Here is a 13,117-nt window from a genome sequence, read left to right on the forward strand (position 1 = left end):
TGGCCACGATCTGCTTGCATGAATAAAAATTACACTCCTCTTTCTCTTGAGTGATCAGGACTATTTCCCTGCAACCAGAACTAAATAAGGATCCAGCCGGGCTGAGTGGGGAAAGGCAAACTGCAGTTCAGTGTCTGACATGCAAGTTGCTATTGGCTTCAGCAGCTCTGCCTGTACACTGCAGGTGTGGCATGTACCGACCAGCCCACAGCCACAAAGTTTTGGGACTAGCCCTCGATGGCAGAGGCACTCTATATTTTATAGCACATGGCCCTGGATCTCTTCCACTGTGGTCCCTCATAACAGTATCAAACCCATAGAATCATAGAATATTTCGACTTGGAGTGGACCCATAAGGATCCAAATCCTTGATCCTCACAGGACTACCTAAAGTATGTGACTAAAAGCATTTTCCAGATGGTCCTTGAACTCTTCACAGGCTTGGTGCCATGATGACTTCCCTGGGGAGCCTGCTCCAGTGACTGAGTATTATTAATTTTCATGCATTTCTTAAATGAAAATTTCTGAAGTAATGGGGATTTGGCTCTAGCCCAAGGTATAGTGTCATGGCACTATGAGAGGGCCCATGTTGCACACTCCTGGGGCGACAAGAGGTGTGTGGGCATGGCTGAGGACACACAGCCCTCTGAGAGCACTGGGTGACTGTGCAGGGTGAAGGCACACACACTTGCTGCCCTCCTGGGGGACAACAGGAGCTGTTCCCAGAGCTCAGCTGGGACTGTGTCTTGGACTCAGCTCACTGAAAGATCTCAAAAGAGAGCCAGGGAATGAGTCAAGCTGAAGAGTCAGTCATGGCTCCAGTGCCCACGATCCTTTCGTGGCCTTTTCTGTTTAACACTACGGACATACCCTGTGTGGCCAAGGGCATGGAGTGCCATGCAGACACACAGCCTGTCTGGGAATATCCACAGTGACCTGCGTGCAAGGCTTTTGTCACTGGGAAACAGGAGCCAGCAAGGATGTAGGATCCACTTAACCCAAATGAGCTGATCCATGGCAGTTATGTATAAGTCTGTTTTCTGTCTGTAACAAATGCAAAGAGACCCTGTCTAAACCACAGTAACGGGGGGCTAAACTGTTCAGATTTCCTCCCATGTGCCAAAGGGCAGGAGCATGCACTCAGTTACTGTGCCCCAGCTGATACTCAATATATTTATTGTGCTACAATATGCTGATCATATGTCTGAGCCTCGAGAAATGATTAACATTTCTGGTTTGATTAAGTGAAGGTCCCTTTTGAAGCTGCAAATGATGCCGCTACAATCTATCAAGCAAATATGTATTTATGAATATTTAAAAATGCTAGTTATGCAAATGTGCACTTAGGGAATTTAAAAATACATGTAATTAATCTCTTTGGGGTTGCTGTGATCTGTTGAGTGAATACATATCCAAGGAGAATAAGCAAGTCAATAAGCCAACAGTGACTGTTGCAGAAGGATACTCAGTTGTATCTCTCTTCTCCACAGATGATGGTAATACACAGTGGTTCCAGAGCAGATGGTCATCTTGTTCTTCAGTCATTTCTCTACTAGGTTGCAATACCTCAGGCTGGCTGATGAAGCAATCAGTGCCACAGCCACACTTAATCAGGGTGTTAAGACTCATAACAAAATCATTGCTGCAAAAAAAGAGAGTGTGCAGCATCTTTTCTAGATTAAATGTTTGTGTTTACATCCTTCATTCCACCATTCACTTCAGACAAAGTCCTCAAAGGTACTTAATTCTTATTTTTGTAATGTCTGACCCTACAGCTCCCCACTCCCTGGTGGAATCCTCATCCCCAAGTGCATGCAATTCCCAGGGAGCATGGATTATCTAAAGAAAGAGATCCTGGAAACCAGCCAGGCTGGGATTCACTTACGCTAGCAAAGACACAAAGGAAAGAGATAGTGCTTAAAGTATATAAGGGTTGTTTTCATTATCTAATAGCTCTGCTTCCATGCTTACTCTGTATCTTGGTCCTCTTGCACCCACACTACATTTATATTTCTTCACACCAAAATCTCTTTTGTAGAATTCAACAAGATAAAACATCAACACAGTGATAGCAGGACAGGCATAGCCAAAACGCTGAATGGATCAGCAGCATGTGTCTCCTGGCCACTTAGCACTCCCACACTCTAGCTACCCAGTTGCTCTCTCATGACTTCCACTAAGCCTGTAAGTCTGCCCTTGCGGAGCAAAAAAGTGGCTCTAGGAGCCACACATGGTATCCAAGGTATACAGTGTAAAGGACCATTGGAGAAATCTGGCATCCTTGAGATCTCTTTCCATTTGCTTAGTTTGATTGAAAATAGATAAAGGATTTAAAATTTATGGGGGGCTTGGGTGGGGAAAAGAGACAGCAAAAACATACATGATGCAGAATATATTCTCATAAGACTTTTGTGTAATTTTCTCAGAAGACAGTATTTTAAAACCTACATTTGCACATAAATCTCCGTGGTTACTTACCTGGTGACTAAGTAGCAATCTAGAAATTGTTCTACCTGATTCATCTCCTCTTAAGCTTTCAGATATTCTGGGGTGGGCTTCTATCTAGAGTTACATCACTTCTTCTTCCCTTATCCATGTCAGCTGGTAATTGGCTTCATAATCTGATCAACAGGGCTTTCATATGATGTACAAGAGATTGAGGCTCAGATCCTCCTCATAACCCATTTGTACAGCATTCAAAAACCAAGATTAAGAAAGCCTCACACCATAATTCTCCACAGATAAAAGTTCACCTTGCTATCAAGGAGAATTTGAACCTAATGGAGGAAGCTTTTGACTGTCAGGGTTCCACTCTTTCTGCCTGTTGGACAAGTAGCCTTCACCAAGACATGGTCTGAGCACACACTTTAGGTTTGACTGGAGCGCATCTGCCCCAATGACTGGAGCCAGTGCAGCACTCATCCTGTGTGCATGCTCACCATTTGATTTTCTGGATTCAGTCGCCATAATTGTCAAGACACCAAGAGAACTTTGTTGAAATACCTTTGGATTCAAGGCCTCATGCATAATTGTGGTAATGGTGGGAAAGGCACACATCAAATACAGTTCTCCGACCTCCACAGCTTTCATGCCATGCCTTGCCTGCTTATTCAGTGACAGAGCTCAGGTCCTTATAGGTCTCTTCCTTGAAATAGTCTCACGTGGAAACGTGCCCTTGCCACAAAGCTTGCAGAGGATTCAGTCTGCAGCAGGCCCATATCCCTGGGGGCCACTGGCATCTACTGCTGGCCTGTCCATGAAGCCATCAGCCTGTACTGCCCACGTGCTCCAGCAAAGACACCCAAGAAACTGTACAACTATTTGGTCCTTACACTCCGACAATAACACTGAGCCCTAAATATTGCACACTGACAGCTCTGTATAAGCAGCATCGCTAATTTTTTATTTATTTCATGTATCAACTAAGACAAGCAGTCAATTTCCATCTGCAGACTTGTCAGATAAAACAGAAAGCATAAAAAATCAGTTAAATTTTCAGTGACAAAATTGAGAATGCAGTACAGGTATTTAAAAGTAATTGCTTCAAAATTACGGGAGCTGGGTCCATTCTTTCTGGAAGTGAAAAGTATATGAGAATCCTCCAAAAGGCATTGAACAGGCTACAGAGCTGGGATAGAGAGAGAGTAAGGGCAAAGTTGACTCTGTGGAGATGTCTACAGTAAATTTGGGCTGCATTGAAGCCCACAGTCCACATAGTTCTGAGTACTGTCCATCACACGTATTGTAACACAAGCACTCTGCACTTATGGCAGCCACCCTACCCAGGAACAGTGCTGGTCCCAGGGCAGGCTCAGGAAATGTAAGGGCAGCTGGGTACCAGTGCAGTGCAGCAGAGGAAAGTGGGGATGGTTACATTAACTCAGCAGTTCTTTTCCAAAAGCATGTAAGCACAGCACAGTCTTTCACAAAACTGATCATGAAATCTAGACCTAGGGCCAGGCTTGTGCAAAGAGGTGAAGCTCAGCCTTTAGGGAGCAGCATTAGCTTCACAGCTACCTTTATTAATTACATCTGAATCCATCACTACCACACTTGTGACTGCAAGAGCAGCACATGTACCTCTAAACCCTGCCTGGAAACCTGATCTGTGTGAACAGGACCAATGAACTGCAGCATAGTTCAGCAGAACTGACTAAAGCTTAGGAAATGGCAGCCTGTTTCTCATTTCAGACATCTGTGAGAAAAGGCAAAATCAGAACCACCATGTTCAGCAATGCACTGACTGATATTTTCATATGCTAAGTTTCAGTAACAAAACCACATCTCTAGTGGAAATATTGACACAAATATGAACAGTGGCACTAAATACTTTTAGAAAAGCATTTTATTTCTGAGCTTAAGACTATTTCAAGTGGCCACAACTAGTAGTTCTCTTAAGCAAATTAGGTCCAATTATCTGATGTCTAAATTAGAATCCTCTCCCTCCTCAGCTCCATTTGCAGCAATTTTTAGCACAAGAGCAATAACAGTTAAACACACTTACCTAATTATAGATAATGATCTTTATAAAGAGCTGCTGGAATATGCTAAGCATCTTAGCATAAACATACTCATTCATTCCTACAGCAAGATTATGGTAAAGCCTAGTGATCGTGGCAAACAGTACCCCTGTGGAAGCAGCCTGCTCAGTACAAGATACCATGCTAGTCAAATGACCTACCGCCTCCCTTTCTTCCATGCCATCAGCTGCAGGTGCTCATTCTGAGCTCAGAGAGGAGATCTCAGCCCGTCCCTCACATCAGCAGTTTTGTGGAAAGCATCCTTTATTGCCTCTGATTTGTGACACTGTCTCTTACTGCTGCCATGAGGCAGGCCAGCTTGAAGACTCATTTTGTCCCAGACCCCACACTGCTCACACTGTTAGATAAAAATTAATGACCAAATTCTTCTGCCAGGGCAGATTAAAGTCACCATTTGTCACAAAAGGGCCAGATTTCCTCAGTATGACTGGGACAGTCAACATAATAGACCTCGAGTTCTGTCCAGACTTCCTCCTTCCCTTCCTGATATTGCATCCTAGGAGCCCAGGAGCAAATGCTGCTGGTTCCCAAGATGGCCTGTGCCACATTTTTCACCCTTCCCTGCTGACAAGACCAGTTTCATCTCACAGAGGGCAGCTACTGGAAAGACAAGCTTTCCTCCTGCCACCATGAACTCCCATTGGCATGTCTCTGACAAACACCTATGCTGCTAATAGAGAACTATTAGGAGCTGAAACCCAGCCCTTGTGTGAGCAGAAGCAGCTGCCGAGGCCCTGGGGTGATCCTTTGGCCAGTTTTGGAGGACCCAGATCCTATCATGCTCTCTGGAGCACACACACTCTTTTTATGTCTGAGGAGCAGGTCTGCAAGGTCCGGAAAAGCAGCAGACAGGGCAGCAAGAGCATTTCCTCCCTTGCTGCCAGCAAACCTGAAAAACCACAAATTGTGGGGCTGGGAGGGACTGTGAGAGCAACCTCTTCACTGATCTAGCACCCACACTTGACACAAGAGCCTCCTGTGAGAGATTGTACTATCCAAAAGGTTTCTGCCAGAGTGCTCTGTACTATCCAAAAGGTTTCTGCCGGAGTGCTCTTCCCTCTTGTAGCTTTGATAGCACTGGGCTCACTCCCCTGAGATTTTATTCCTGCTTTGTATCCCCATGAAATAACAAGAGAGGAAGCCTAGCGCAGCTCCTGGTCTGCAGTTCTGTGCTCCTGCCCATCAAATTGCCAGCAGCTGCCTTAGCACTTCAGGCAATGGGGGCAAGGCAGTGGCCTGCTGTAGCAAATTTTGCTATCCAAGTCAGAGCAGAGACAGAAATTCCTGCACAGGACATTGAGAGAAGCACCATATGGGACACTCAAAAGATGTGTTGCCATGAGATGTTAAGGGTCTGTATCTCTTGAGACTACGAATAAGCCACTTCCGTTAGAAGAAATACACAAGGGAAGCACCTTTGCAGCTGTCAGGAACAAAAGATGCAGCAGTAAGAGAAAATTAGAAAATGGCCCTATTAAGGAATCAGCTGTTTGATGTTGCTAAATTAGAAGGTCTAGTCAGAGAACAGCATGATACTGAAACAAAACTGCTTTGAGAGGCCAAACCCATGCTTGGGAAAAGCAGTAGAGATGAGCTGGTTACAAAAGAAGTGTGTCTGGTGAAGGACCTGCTTCTACGTGTGGTGTACTATCTGTGTGAACATCAGCACATCTGATGCCAGCTCCTGTAATAAGTTACTGTGCAAAACCTTTCGTAACCTAGAGGTGAGGTTGCAAGACTGCTAAGAACACCATCACAAACCTCAATACTGTGGGAAAACTCATCTCATGGCTGCTGCTTGCAGCCTACAGCCAGACCCTCACCATGTCTCCGCACTAAACAACCAAAAAATGTTATTTTAGGAAAGTCATACTAATAGTGTGCAGAGCAGATAAGTGTGTAGCTGGTGTGCCAGGTTCTGAAGACTTCCTGCCTCTTACCCAGGAAGGGCATGGTCAGCAGGTGTCATCTGAGGTGAAAAATAAAGTACAGCTCCCAATGACTTATCCCTAGTTACTGCTTTGGCTTTCAAGGTCTTTGTTAGTGAGAGAAACCGAACTGTATTTAAATGGAAATATAAATGTCTAGAGAACATATGTGATAGTAGAAAAAAGAAGTACCATATTATTTCCGACAGGCAGAGTGCAATTGCAGCTGCATGCACACAAAACCCTACTCTTTGCAGTGATAAAATGGACAGGCCTGTTTCAAACACCTGAGGATGTGTCTGCAGTGCCTTTGCATGACTGACCAGAAAGCAGAGACCCCAGGGCTGAGAGGGAGACTTTCCACCTCAGCCATCTGCGTGCCATAGAAGCTCTGTGAGAATCACCCAAGAACGACCTCAGCTGGGTGGATTTAACTGACAAGAAAACAGGCGCTTCCTGCTGGTATGAGCAACAGCGCTGACTCTTTCTGGCACAAAAATTTATTTGTCCCATTTTACATTTAAGAAACAAAGAAACAGAAAAGGGCTGATTCACCTGACCTGAAGTTGGGCCTAGGACCCATCTGAAACGGCAAAGAGCTTGCACCGTCTGTTCCTGTGATTCAAGACTTTCTGTTCAAGGGAACACACCAGCAGAATCAATATTAATAGCACCAGCCAGGAGCTATTCTCTTTCAGTACCTGAAAGTGCAGATTTTCTACCAAATGAGCTCTGATAAGTGATCTGAAATACTCTGTCAAATACAATTTTGAATAGATTGATTGTTCCATAAAATACTTCCTTTGCATAACTAGGAAATGTGAAGGGCATGTTCTCTTCTGCATACATAGGCCTCTTGCTGCATAGGTCCAGTAGGCATCAACAATCCTAGTGTTGAAAATTACTTGCCATAGACCTAATCTGGAACAATAATTCTTGCAACTTCCTTGAATAGTTCCAACTGATTCATTACAAAGCTCATTCTTGACTTTCAATTGCTAATCTTTTTTTCTCCAGATAATCCTATACTTTGCAGAAAAGATGGCGTGCCTAATTTGTGTTATTACTGCAAGAATTTATTAAAATGGAGCTTTAATAGGATCAAGGCACAGTGGGTCAGGTTCCCGCCTCCAAGGCCAGAGCTGAAGAGCACAGTAATGTCTCTTTTATTAAACAGAATCTAAACTAGCAAGATGCTTTGGCAGCATTGTGAATGGGCATGGGACACTTTCTTTCTCTTATCCTGCCTTTTTCAAAAGAAAAGCAAACACAGCATGCTCTTCTAACTAGCTGAAAGAATAAGGAAGTTGTTCCATAGTGGGACACATCAATCAAATGGGCACCATATTTCACCCAGGGACAGAGAATTTGGCTTTTTTACAACACTATCAGTGGAGAGGATTAAATCCTTTTATCTACTTCTAAGCACAGTTTTCATCTGGTTTAGACAACAGATTAAATGGACGTAAAGAAGCAGAATCCACAGTGTTCTACAGACTGATGATGATATCAAATGTGATCATTCAGAGCAAGAAGGTGTCCCTGGCTGTGTTGTACTCTCCTGTTACAATGCCCTCAGCATCCTTCAGGCCCTCCCAAGCCAAACTATCCTCCGACTGTATGGAAAACAGGGACTGAGGGGAAACATGACATCACATACGTATCAAACACACATGTATACAATGTATACATTTATCAAATACACATGCTTCAAATCTTGAGAGTTATGTAGGAAACAAGGAGCTTTCCTGCATTTGTACCCTCACACGCAAAGAATTAGGGAGCCTTTTATTAAACTAGCAGATGGCAGATTCCAAACAAATGAAAGGACATAATTCACACACAGGGTTTAGCTGTGCTACTCACGACTGACTACTGTGGATATTAAATACTTTAAAAGGTAACTGAACAATTTTACAGCTTGTGAAAACTTTTAGAGCCTGGCAAAAAGAAATGATCTATTGATAGCTATTAAGTACAAGGTGATTCTCCTCTTTATCAGCTGAGGAAGTACCTAGACAGATAACTGTTGGGAGTCAGGAAAATTTTCCCAGTAAAGTGTCGACTTGCCTTTTGTAGCCTTATCCTTAGGTATCCATTCTAAACCTGCTGGGGAGAATTACCTACCTGCTTTCAGTCTTACCCCTGCAGACACTCCTAGGGTGTTTCCCATGACGCACAACTTTCTCTCTAGTGTCACACCCTTAGTGAGCTGCTCTGACCATGCCAAGGCAGCCCACCAAGGGCTGCAACAAATCCCATACCCTCTTCTTCATCTGAAAGAGATATACATGAGAATCACAGTGTTGGGAAAGCCCTTTACAGACACCAGGGTGTTGCAGAGAGAATTTTCTTTGTGTCACAGTGGAGTACAAAGGGAAGAGAAGACTGTGCCAAATAAAGGGAAATGCTAAGGGACATTTATTACACAGCAGACCACTAACAAGCAGGATCTCAGCCCTTCCATTTCAGCAGGCAATAAATAGCAGGAATTGAGGGGAGGGGAGGGGAGGGGCGGGGCAGCCCAGCCCAGCCCAGCCCAGCCCAGCCCAGCCCAGCCCAGCCCAGCCCAGCCCAGCCCAGCCCTTGAGGGCAGTTCATGTGTGGCCATTGTTTCTCTGATTATGGCTCAAGCATGTTGAGAGACTATGTCTGTTCTAAAGTTCTCTATTTATTTCCTAATTGAAATGATCTTGATGTGTAAACCTTATGTATTACCTTACGTGCAAGATTTATTTTTGCGCTGGCTTGCAAAGTTTGTTTCCGTTAGATGTTGCTTCCCTCTGAGGTGCTGAGCTTCATCTCCTTTAATCCATTTAGGAGTTGAGCTGCAATTCACAATGAGATGGAGGTGATGGTAACCGCATAAACATCAGGAAGAGTGTGTCTTCTTTCCAGCACAAATCACTTCACTTGGCTAGGTCTCTGTCAGCCTCATTTACAGAGGTGAAAATATTTAGCCTCTTTGGAAATCTACAAACACAAAAGCATGAGATAAGTGCTAAGTGTTAGCTGAGGGATTGTAACACTTCAAAGAGACGTTGCCACCATGATGGAATTTCCTTAGCCATGAAGAAAAGACATTGCATAGAGTAGAGGAAGAAAATAGAATTCCTTCTTGTTCACTCATTGAATGCATAATTGTAAGTCTGCCTTGACCAGATGACATGAGAAGAAGAAATGCTGTTCCTAAAGTTGCTTAGAAATCAGTGTCGCTAGCACTGACTGCTCCCAACAGTTGTTTTTTAACTGGGGACAGTAAAATTACAGTCCCTGTCATGCACACCAGCAGTGACAGATAATGTAACTAAACAGCTTCTATTCTGCAAATTAAATGCAAAATTAAATGCAAGTACTCTCAAAGGGATGGGTTTATACTCATTCAATGAATAGCCACAGGCAATTGATTACCAAGTGTATACATTAGAAAAATTTCTTTTCTCTGCAAGCAGGTGGTTTCAACCTATAGAGCCTGTACTGCTACTAGAAGGTGCACATCCTAAGACCTGTGGTGTTCTGTCCATTTATGCCAATGGGAAGTCTATCCAATTATAATCAGTGTGCTTATCATTGTTGGAGGCTCTGTAAAACACACACACACACATACCACGGGTTGGAGGAAATTACAAGTGAGCCATTATAACGATTAAGTAACCGAGCAACCTCTTGATAAGTTCCAAGTAATTTAGTTTTCCCTGGAGCCACACCGTTGAGTCCATAGAGAGAGCAGTGCCAGCAAGACAGTGAGGGTCTGGCTGGGAGGGAAGCCATCCTGCAGCTCTGCTCGTGCGTGCAAACAGAGTTTCTGGGACATTCACCTCCTTACTGAGGTCTATTGAGCTCACTTTTTAAAGCTACAATTATGTTACACACTCCTGCCAAAAAAGCAGCTGACACGTGATGAAATTTTAAAGGATTCTATTTCCTCTCTGACTACAGCACCTGTCCTGCCCCACATTATTTTTCTTGACAACTTCATAGAAAGGCATTCAGTTCCCATAAATAAAGATTTGGGGAGTGAGCACCTGGATGGCAAATCCCAGGTCTGCCAACTTTCTTCTTTTAGAGCACTGATTTTCAAGAAACAGGGAACGTTCTGCTGAGACAAAGAGAGACACTGACAGACTTCTTTATATTAAAACTACTTCTTAGCCCAGTCTTGGTGATTAAGAAACAAAGTCTTAAAGGTGGATTGCAATTTAGCTAGGAGGAAGCCTGAAGGAGAGGTACATGGATATAAGCTTCTAGAAAATACTGGCTCAGAATCTGGAAGTGTCTACAGTTCCTCTGACCCAAACCCATAAAACACCAGTGCCCAAGTAGCACTACTCCATACGCACAAAAATAACTGCGTAAGACCTACACACAGACCTCTTAGACAATTTCAAATGTCTCTCACCACACAAAGAAGCACCCAAAACGTTGGAAGGAAGGAAGTGGGTATCAAAGCACAGGAGGGGCTCCCTGCTCAGTGAAATCAGGTCCTTGGAACCATCATCTCCAGTACTCAAGTGCACCTTCAGGCACCAGATACTTCTGCAACTCCGATCCTAAACAAACTTCAGTTGCTGGGGAATGACATCTTCACAAGTGTCATCCTCATCTTCATCTGCAAAATAATCAGAATCTGGTCACTCTTTTTTTGAGGGTTAGATGTCCTAAAGACCTCTTATCTTGCAGGAATATAGCACCATCCCTGTAACTTACTTCACATTATATGGAACCGTAGCAATGAGATAGCAAAACCTTCTGGTTTTAACCAGAGCCCACCAGTCAATATTACATAGGCAAACATAGTTCAGAGGCAAATGAAGTTTTAATCAAAGGTGATGAGTGTCACTGTGTCATTTTTCTAAATGGGAGAGAAGCGAACATCAAAATCCTAAACTAATGCAATTTTCCATGTTTGTTTTTCATGAAAGAAAACAAATATTTGGCTATAAAAGTAGATCTGCTCTTTCAAAAAAAATATATGAGCGGCATTTTTTGTGATATTATTCTGGCCCATCACCATCATCATTGAAGTCAAAGGTATGGGGAGACAGCAGCTGATTTCAGTAGCGCGAGGTTAAACTTGTACTGTCTGCCTTTAAAGACCCAGACCCTGCCCAGACGGTCCTCCACATGCAGAGGCTGGGCAAAATCAGGGCCCAAATAGCAGAACTTCAAGCAGGAAGGAAGTAGGTGAAGAAGAGACTGAAGTGAATTTTGATGAAAGGGGAACTATCAGTCTGTGGAGAAGCTACTAACAGAAATACTCAGGGAGCAGCCCTGGGTCTGTCTTCTTTAATGTTTTTGCAAGTGACCTTGATATGCAAAGCAAGTGTGCTGCTGGTATTTTCTCATAGCATAAAGGAGACAGGCCCCATTTTTCTAGGAGAGGCTTGCAAAGCCAGGAACTGGAGGAGCAAGGTGACAGGAGAAACTAAAACGGGATGAAATTCAAAGCTACTCAACACAAGATCATGTATTTGTGGAGTAATAGTGAGAACTGCTACCATAAGCTGAGAGCTCATTAACTAGAGATGACTGAGGAGAAGAAGCAGGGATCATTAGTTAATTACAGGATGACAAACTACCAGGTGACGCAACTATGAGAAAAAGCAAATGTGATCCTAGGATATGTCAGCCAAGATATTCCCAGAGAAGACAGGTAGTGGTTGTCATGAGATAGAGCAGTGGTGCAACAAGGAATGGTAATAACATAAAAATGGCTGTACTAGCTCAGGCCAAGACTTCTCCTAGCCCATTGCCCTTTCTTCAGCTGTGGCCAGAGTAAGAACAGGAAGAATAAGACCAGTGCATCTAAGACTTCCTTCTAATACTCTCACAGCCTTGAAACATTTTCAGCTAAGGGGATTTCCTTTGTTAATTGTCATTTGACTATTAAGCAATCCACAATGGATTTTTCTGCTAAATGATTCTCAATCTACTCATGAGCCAGTGTAAATTTCTTGAATCCACTTTGTCCTTCTGCAAGGACTTCCTTACATTTACTGCTTATCGAATAATCACTCCCTTTTTTTATGTTTTGAGCCTACTTTCAAATAATTTCATAATGTTTCCCCTAATTCTTCTGCAGGATGTAACACAGAGCAGTCAATCCCCATCAACCTTTTCCCAAATTTTATAATCTTCCTGTCATAAGTTCCCAAGACTCTTCTCTCTTTCAGGCCAAACAGGTCCCATGCATTCAGTCAGCTCATATCCCTGATCATTCCTGCTGCCCTGCTCTCAGACTAAGTAGACCATTTCTAAGCTAAGGAGAGCAGGACAGCTTTCAAGGTTGGTTAAGTCACAGGTTAAGTCATGAAGATATGTCCTCTTTCTGTTCCTATTAGTTCCTGTATTTGATGTGTATGGGTATTTTTATTTTGCTTTCTGATGGCTATAAATCTAGTGTTAATATGCCTAATCCAGTCATCCATGCCCAAGAAATATTAGCTTCACCTTGAAGAGAAACTGAAGTACAAAATCAAACGAAGATAATGAGTGACATGAAGAGTCTGTTGTATGAGTTGAGTTTAAAAGAAAAGTTATGATTCTTCTCTGTACAAAGCACTGAAAACACCAGGAAAGGAGCAGAGTTATTGAAAATGAAAGGCAGTGTTGGGACAAAGATGTAAATTCGGTTTGGATGTAAATGAG

The sequence above is a fragment of the Corvus moneduloides genome, chromosome 2, assembly GCF_009650955.1.
Source record: "Corvus moneduloides isolate bCorMon1 chromosome 2, bCorMon1.pri, whole genome shotgun sequence".
NCBI classification, from domain to species: domain Eukaryota; kingdom Metazoa; phylum Chordata; class Aves; order Passeriformes; family Corvidae; genus Corvus; species Corvus moneduloides.